Source organism: Pteronotus mesoamericanus, unplaced genomic scaffold (genome assembly GCF_021234165.1).
Source record: "Pteronotus mesoamericanus isolate MK-2021 breed Mesoamerican mustached bat unplaced genomic scaffold, CSHL_Meso_final contig_56, whole genome shotgun sequence".
NCBI classification, from domain to species: Eukaryota; Metazoa; Chordata; class Mammalia; order Chiroptera; family Mormoopidae; genus Pteronotus; species Pteronotus mesoamericanus.
The window spans coordinates 20445221-20453798 of record NW_026555201.1 but is presented as its reverse complement, the minus strand read 5'-3'; the positions used below and the strand labels follow the sequence as shown (position 1 = coordinate 20453798).

The following is an 8578-nucleotide window of genomic DNA, read 5'->3' as shown; positions in this document are numbered from 1 at the left end:
GAGAGAAAAGTTATTAAAGAGTACACAATTTTAAAATAATTGTCGATGACCCTGATCATGTATTTTGCTGGCCTGCAATTCATATTTTCACATAAATTTGTTAAGTCAAATGTCTGACTTTGGGTAAGTAGGTAAATATTAGAGCTATTGAGATTTTACTTATCACAAAAACAAGAATGTTCCTGTACGTCGTATTGGTTAGTATGAAAATTTGACAAGTAAACATGGAAATGTTTGCACAAAGTACACACTTTATATCTGCAGTCACATAAGACATGCTAAGCTGATTTGAGCCTGCAGAAACGCTCCATGTGTATTCTGACTCAGCAAAGGGTTTCTGGAAACTATGCTGATTTTCACAGCTTTAAAAATATTTTTACAACTTCTAAAGTGATATGGTGCATACTTTCTTTTTGCCCACATAGCAACAAAGCAGCCTTACCCAAGTTTCTGGTACCAGAATCCTGCCTATAATCCATTCGCTGTTCCGAGGGTAGGATCCAGAAATGGAAATCTGTATTGGCCATGTTCAGTGGTGCCCAGTGAGTATCCGGGCCTCCTCCTACCACAACCCCCTTTGCCCACTACACCTAACTGAAGACCTATATTCCCTGTGGGTCATAATCCAGCTTGATTTGGGCACTACGGTGGCTATGGCAGAAAAATGAGCACCAAAGGAACTCAAACTGAACTTGAGCAGGTGCAGCACCCTGGGATTTCACAGAGTTTCTGTGATAGTATGTGTGTGCTTGATAACCCTCATGAGGGTGAAGACCACGCCCCCGAAAAAGTGTATGAAGAGGTAGTGGGAAAGTGGGAGAGCCAGACAGCTGCCCCCCAGGGGCCATCCCTCAGGTGGTGCCGGTTAACAAAGCTGATGAAGCCTTCCAGTGTGACCTGAGCTGGTAGCAGGATGCAGAGCTGGAGAGAGCCCCTGAGTTATCACCAGAAGGAAATAGAAAGTGAACAGTGAAAAAGTTGGCACAGTGTAGCGAGCTGGATGAAGAGGAAGTGAGAGCAGAACAGCTACTCCAAGGGGACCATTCTCTCCCCTGCCTGGCTGGGTCTGGTTAACCAAGTTGATAAAGTCATCCAGTGTGATATGGGCTGTTGGCAGGATGCAGAGCTCAAGAAATCTCACTAGCAAATGCCCTTGGTAAATGAAGAGTGGTCACCAGATGCACAACAAAGAGATGGAGGAAAAAGCCCAAGAACTGGAAATTAAACACAGGTGACCAGGCCCGGAAACATTTTCTTAAATCGTAAAACAGTATATTTGGTGGTGGGGGTCGGGGGAAGCACTCTCTTGAACATTATGCTTCCTGATGACTCAGACGACTGTGAGTAGGAAGAGGAAGGGTATAGGGTAGAGTGGCTATTTAAAGAAGTTAGCGCTCTGGGTTCTAAAGCAAGGTTCTATCATGAGGCATGTAGGGCAACTGGATTGTCAGAGAGCTCTCTCTATCCCCAACTTGTCTGGCCCTCCAGAAACAAGAACAATTATTATGCTGCGTATGAGAACACCCCTTTGATTTGTTGGTCAAAGAGAAAGGAGAACTACGAAATCATTTATAGCAGGCTCCGAAAGGAACACACCATTGAGGCAGGAGATAGTCAGGAAGGAGGAAACTCCAGAGGTGCCCCAGGGCTAACATAAAGAACATGGATAAAGGGCGGAGACCCTGTTCTAAGACTGGTAGTAGTTTCTGCATCTGGAAAAGCATTGAATCTTAGTGAATCAGGAATGCACCTATGCGGAACATACTACCTGACCCCTGCTTCATTATAATATCATTATAATAAATTAGCATTGTGGGATCCCCTTCCCAGTAGCCAATCAAGGAAATCATGGGAGACCCACCCTACAGAATAAAAGCCCTCGAGCGCCTGAGTTAGCTGCTGCTGCTTCTACTGTAAGGCTCTGCTCTGCTCTTCTCTGCTCCGCTCTGCTCAGAGTTGGCCTGCTCTCATGTTCTGTGTGGCTTAATAAATCTGCTTTTTCCCACTTTCTGCTATAAACTGAGTGTTCGGTTCAATTTTTTGTCCACGATCACCAAGAACCTGGTTACCTGTGCCCGCCTGTGACACCATGGCCAAGGAGGAGTGACTGGAATCTTAGAGACGTCTCAGGAATCATTGGAATGAAACAAATTACTGAGTTCCAGCTACAAAGAGGAACTAAACTATGTTGCATCATCATACTGGGCTAGAACATGTGATGTTTTGATTTCAACTAATAAAGGTGTTATACCAGCAAACAAGTTAAGCCTTTGGAATTATTAGTTGTCAAAGTAAATAACTGAATTGCATGTATGTAAAAAATTTTTTTTAAATAAAATAAAACAACATTCCAATTAATGGGAAGACTCTCTACAATGTCAGTTCATTCTAGTAACCAAATAAAATAAGGCATAGGATTCATCCACCAGCTTTATTGTTATTTATGAAAAAAAAATTTATTTCTAGTTAGAAAAAGCATTTAGCTACTTCTATTTAGAAAAAAACTGGAAAAGAACAGCCTAAACAAAGATTTCTAATCGTGTTTCAAATTCTTTTTTTCTCTCTGCATCTGCATAGCAATTTACCATTGAGGAAAAAATATCTCATCAATGCAGTTGTGATGAAAAATACAATAAAAACAACTAATATTTTAATCATTTCATCAAAATCCTTGAGAGATCACTTTAATTCTTCTGCATAGATAATTTCTAATAAATTACCCTTTTTCTTTTCCATATTCCTAAACTAAAACCATTATATGATATTTTTTAACATAAATATTTTTATTACAAGTAACTATTTTTCAAAACAAAAAATTTATATGAGTGGCATTGTCTTACATTTTTGAAAATCTCTTCTATATCTGACTTAACAGAAGACAGCTGCATTCCTATGTTTGCTTCTTCACTCAATATGTTGCTTTGATTGACTAACGAAAAGAAAAGCTGCCCTCAGACAGACAGGCAGTTGGAAAAGGAGCTTCATGAACCTCCTGAAAGGGTTTCAGGTGCTCCAGGAGCCCTCAGGCCGCTCTGAGAACCGCCACAGTAGCCAGACTCCTTCTCAGTCAAAGGCTCTGTCCGGCCACTGGGCATTACCGCTGGCAAGTCCCCCACAGCCAACACAGTTGAAACAAATTTCAAAGAGTGGTGGATGGAAGAAACTTGAATTCTCTTGTTAATTCAATTTTAAGTGACACCAATTTTAAACTTGAGTTCATAAATTATTCTTTAACCAGCAAAAATTACTATGTTTTTTTTCACATTTACTCTTCTAAACTAAGAGAAAGCAACATGTCATACACCAAGGTAACATTTGTATAGTGCTTTTAGAGTTTACAAAGCCTCTTCCTGGGCCCACATGATGCCACTGAGTCCTAAGGAGCCACCTGGAGCAGAGGTGACTTGTCCAAGACTGCCATCAGTAACCGGGTTGTGGGCAGAAGCCTTGTGGCTGAGTGACGCTCTGGCAGGACACATGTGCTCTGGCTCTTGGAACAAACGTCTCACTTTCACAAGCTGGCTTTCCTATCTGGGAAGAGGGGATCCTTTATTTATGTTCACTTTTTTTCACATACACAAGAGACAGCATCTGTTCTAGAATCCAACTGGATTTTATTCGACACAGAACACAATAGGACTGCAGATTAGCAAACCGAAAAGACAAAGCAGAAAAGACACGGTTCTATCTAACTTATAATTAAGTAGCAGGAGGGCAAGTCATTAAATGAATAACAAAACAGTTGAGCTTGATGGAAAAATATTCTTTTTCTAATGCCCATACTTTTGGAATTCCCACTCTCTGTTGTCCAGCGGACACACCTGTCGTGTTTTGAGCCAGCGAGAGATGCAGTGGAAGTGAAAAGCATGTTACAGACTCCCCACGCAACGGTACACTCTTCAGAAGTGGCAGACGCCTGGTTAGCCTGGCATTCTATGCAGAGATCCATAATGTGGTTCCTGCAGATGGCACAGTTATCAACCACAATATCCCAGGCCCACAAAGCTACTGCATTCCACTTTCTCACTTCAAAGCGCTTCTTGCCTGCGCCGCTGTTGGTGCCGCTGGGGGTATCCACATACGTCGCTGCTGCCATTTTGGAAATACACAATCTGCTTCATTATATGATATTTAAATATTTGTAATAATAACTTAAATATGACATTTATATTTATATTAATAAATTATATTTATTAGGGAGCAAAAAATGAAAAAATAAATATACTTTGTAATAATATCTTTCACAAAGTGTAGTTGATTGCCTAACATCACTTTAGGTTGCCAATTTTTCTGTGTGTGTGTGTGTGTGTGTGTGTGTGTGGATATGAAATTAAACTAGAAAGTGAAACTCAAGGCCAGTTTGCCAAAACAAGGGCTGCCCTTATGTAACAAGGAAGTGGGCATTAATTTGGGGGTTTAAAGACAAAACAAGGGTTTCAACTGAAGTACTATCCTAAAATGGAAGAAAATATATGGATAAAGACTTCAGGTAGATCATGAAACCAGATGTCTTATTTATTGGAAGCACTGCCAACAAAAAAAAGAAAGAAAGAAAAAGCACAGAATACATGTTGGGTACTTAGATACCTTTGGCAACCAATATTTTGAGCGATGCTGGATGACTCTTGTGGTACTTTATGTTCTATGTTGATACAATTTCCTATCTGTTTTTAGATTTGAATGAGTAAATATTCACATTTTCTTAGGATATTTATTTTAAAACAGGTTTTTGTACATTTTATCAAGTACTCCAGAATGTATTCAGAATTTCTGGTAAAGATATTTTGTGTATAAAAAGGATTTCAATTGACATCTCTTTGTTATTTACTTGCACTTCCATTTTTGTTTAATTCAGATACTGCTATACTTTGATGTGAATAGAAAATTTCTTTCTTTGTAGCTATATACTTATCACTCTATGTAGATATAGAGTTTATTTCTGTATAACATCATATGGCTTATATCAGCCTAGCATAAACCAACTAATCATATTTGAAAGAAAAATTGTTATTGGTTATTTAATTTTATTATTTGTCATATTTTTTGTTGCTTGTAACAACAAACTTCAATTAATATTTCTGGGCTCTGCCAAACTACTCCAGCTACTAGAATCTCCTCCTTTTATCTCTGCTTAATAGCTATGACAACACAAATAGGCTATACAAAGGTTTAGATTTTTCCATAGAGACCTGCAAAACTAATTATAAATGTGTGTGTGTAAAATGACTAATTTCTGCTTTCTTATTCTTTACCGTCTTTGAACTACATTCCTTTATCACTTCTCCAATGAATGAATGTAATAGCCTGCTAAACCAACTCCTTTTCTGCTGGTTTGCCTACCTCCTATCATTCAATTAATCACAAGCTGTTACTGAGTGCCTCTCACCATGCGCTGCAGGTTTCCAGGAACACAAAAGATAGTTTATAAATAACCAAGAATCCATTTCTGTTTGCAAGGAGCTCACAGTCTAGGCAGGAGGGAAACAAGACAACAAATGCCATATAGTTTTTTAGGCCTTTTAGAGGTAGATGAAAATGCAATAGTGAAGGACCAAAGAAGGAAATGGAAGACACTGTGTTCAAGGCAAAAAGAATAATTCTAAACTCCCAAAGCACAATTCAAAATCTCTTACTTACAATCTATCCGGGACTCCTCACCTACTGTAGTGAAAAGTCTTAAGCCCTTAGCATAGACCTTTGGTTTCACTTGTATTTACACTGCTCCCCCTAGGGAAGTGAGTAGTGCATTCCTATCTATTGTTGTCTGATAAATTATACCCTAATTTAGCAGCTTAAAAAAACAAATGTTTATTATCTCATATGAGCTGCTGTGGAACAAGAATCCGAATGGCTTAGCTAGGTAGTTCTGGCTTTAATGAGGATAGTCAGGCTGTAGGTCAGAACTACTGTCATCTGAACGGGCAGAGAAATCTGGTTTAAGGTAACTCGTGTGGCTGTTGACAAGAAGCTTCAAGTTCCATAGGGCTGTGAGTGATTGAGTTGTGTGTGTGTGTGTGTGTGTGTGTGTGTGTGTGAGAGAGAGAGAGAGAGAGAGAGAGACAGACTCCACAATCTCTTATAACCCAACCTCCAAAGGGCAATTTATCATTTCTGCTTTATGCTGTTAATCACACAGACAACCCTTGCACAATGTACAAGGAGATCATACAAAGGTGTGAATGGCAAGTCTGGATGCCTGGTGAGTACATTGGAAAGTGGCTGCCAAAAGCGAGGGTGCTTTTGGTTTGTCATAATGACTGGAGACTGCTACTAGCATAAGCAGTGCCCAAGGATATTAAAGTCTTGAACAAGAGAAAATGGCAGCCCCTCACTAACTTACCATCAGTGTTGACAAACAGCTCTTCTACACTTTGTGCACAATATCTTTTCCTACATGCACACACCTGTGCTCGATCTGTGCCTGGCTTCTTGCAAGTCCTTGTAAAATGCAATTTCTTTTGATCCCCGCAAATCTTCTGTCTGGCTTCAGTGCTTTCCTTGCCTTGGCAATCTTCCAAACACCCTCTTCAGGATTTTGTACAAATATCTTCATCTCCTGGATGCATTCCCTGATCACATTAAGCAGATGAGCCCTTGCTTTTCTCTGCCCAATTCATATCCTTGCTATAGCTCAATTATACTGCTGTAACTACTCCTTTACCAGTCTTTCTCTCCCAGAAGACAGTGGCCCCTGCAAAACTATATTTTATCACTTTAGTTTAATCTTAGTGTCCCATACCTTCCCTGCACATGGTGAACACTTCTTAATAAGAGTTAGTTGATTTAATAATCAAATTAGTGGCGTGTTCTCTGTGTTTGTGATGTGGGTGTACAAGGATGGTGCCATTTAGGAGAGAACTGTAGGCTGTAAAACTTCTATCTGCCCCATTTTAACCCAGACTCTGCTTGTCCCATTGTTTCCTGTTGAGGTGCAAATCCACCTTCACATAATAATTCACATCTCAGAATAACTTTTAAAAATAAACATGTATATTTTAGCACATTATAACAATAAAAAAGTATTTTATATAAGGCCATGGGCTATGATGGAAGTAAAGTGAGTAACTTCTCTAAAAAGGTGGCATTTTAACTAAGGCCTGGATTAGTAGAAGACATTGCCACGTGAATATCTGTGGGAAGAGAACTTCAGATAGAGGAACAGAGGAACCAACAAGTACAAGGTCCCTCTTGTTGGAAGAAGCTGGTCATACATGGCAGTTAGAAAGTTAACAAGTAATGCTGAAGCATATTAAAGGGTCAAGAGATTGAGAATGAGAGAGAGGAGGAGCTAGATCATGAAGGACCTTATAGACTACAGAAAGGAGTTTAGATTTTACTCTAAAAGCAGTTAAGAGCTATTGGATGAGTTTCAGAAACAGAAGTGATATCTGATTCATGCTTATAAAGTTTTGGACTAGGACCCTCCTATTCTGGTCTCAACTATAATCACTGGCTCCTGAATCTGACATCTATGACCAGAGGTATGCAACGCATCCAGATGTAGAGGTGGCCTGGATTTGCTAATGGTGCACTGTGTCATGGAGCTTCAATACTGACAGTCCACAATCAATATTTGGATTAAAGGTTTAGCTTAAAATACCAAAATTTTCTTACATATGAACACTTATTCTTGTCAGGATTACATAAGCACTAGTAGAAAAGTGACTAAATTTTGCCCCATGTGCTTTTTTATGAGCTGCCTTATGTGCATTGCCCATTGATTTTGACAATGCCACATGTAATAGCACTCTATAGTATGAAAGGAAGATAAATTTAAACCTCAACATTGAAAATGCATTTCTGGTCATTAAAAAGACAAAACTGTTATAATTAAGTTGTAGTGAAGAGATGTAATGACATTCTTAAATTTCTATCAAAGTCAAAATAATTATGACTTATTATAATTATGACTACTATTATTATGACTAAAGCTAAGACTATTACAGTAAAAACTAAATTAAATTCAATTAGAACCAAATCAGAAATTGTAAGACTTTGAGGTAGAGAGGAGAGTGCAAATACATAAATATATTTAAGAGTTGTAGAAGGTAGATTACTGGAGAGATGCACTGGTATTGGTATTTGCAGTGAAATAATATAGGCACCTTTAATGTTAGTATAAACATTACTGATGTTCCTCAGTTTTATTGACATGATATAATAATTGCATTTTTTTTTAATGCTTGAAAATTTGTGGAGAAAAAGGATTGTAGCCTAACTAATGTTTGAACCTTGGGTAAAGCATATACTTTTCCACCTAGGACACGTGGTCATGATTTATTTCACTTTGGAAAAGCTGAGACCTGAAAGGTCAGCTCCAGATATCCTGGATCTTCTGATAAACCAGTATTAACATTTTGGACCAGCAGCATATGCCCAATCTCTCTCAGAGAAAAAACATATTATTAAGAGTGGAAATTAAAATATTTAAACCTCAAATATCTCTAATGTAGCATCAATTAAAACAAATTAGAAGGGACACAATCTAAGCTTTATTAACTAGAATTTTGAGAGAATAAGAAACTTAAAGTTTTTCATATAAGTGTTTTGAAAATACAAAGCAGTAGGCCAGGCTTTA

General features: G+C 38.5%; 1 pseudogene; it reads right to left on the bottom strand.

Annotated features, from left to right (window-relative positions):
* Positions 1-3651: 3651 nt before the first annotated feature.
* Positions 3652-4102, bottom strand: LOC129075705 (E3 ubiquitin-protein ligase RBX1-like; annotated as a pseudogene).
* Between the last annotated feature and the right edge of the window lie 4476 nt (positions 4103-8578).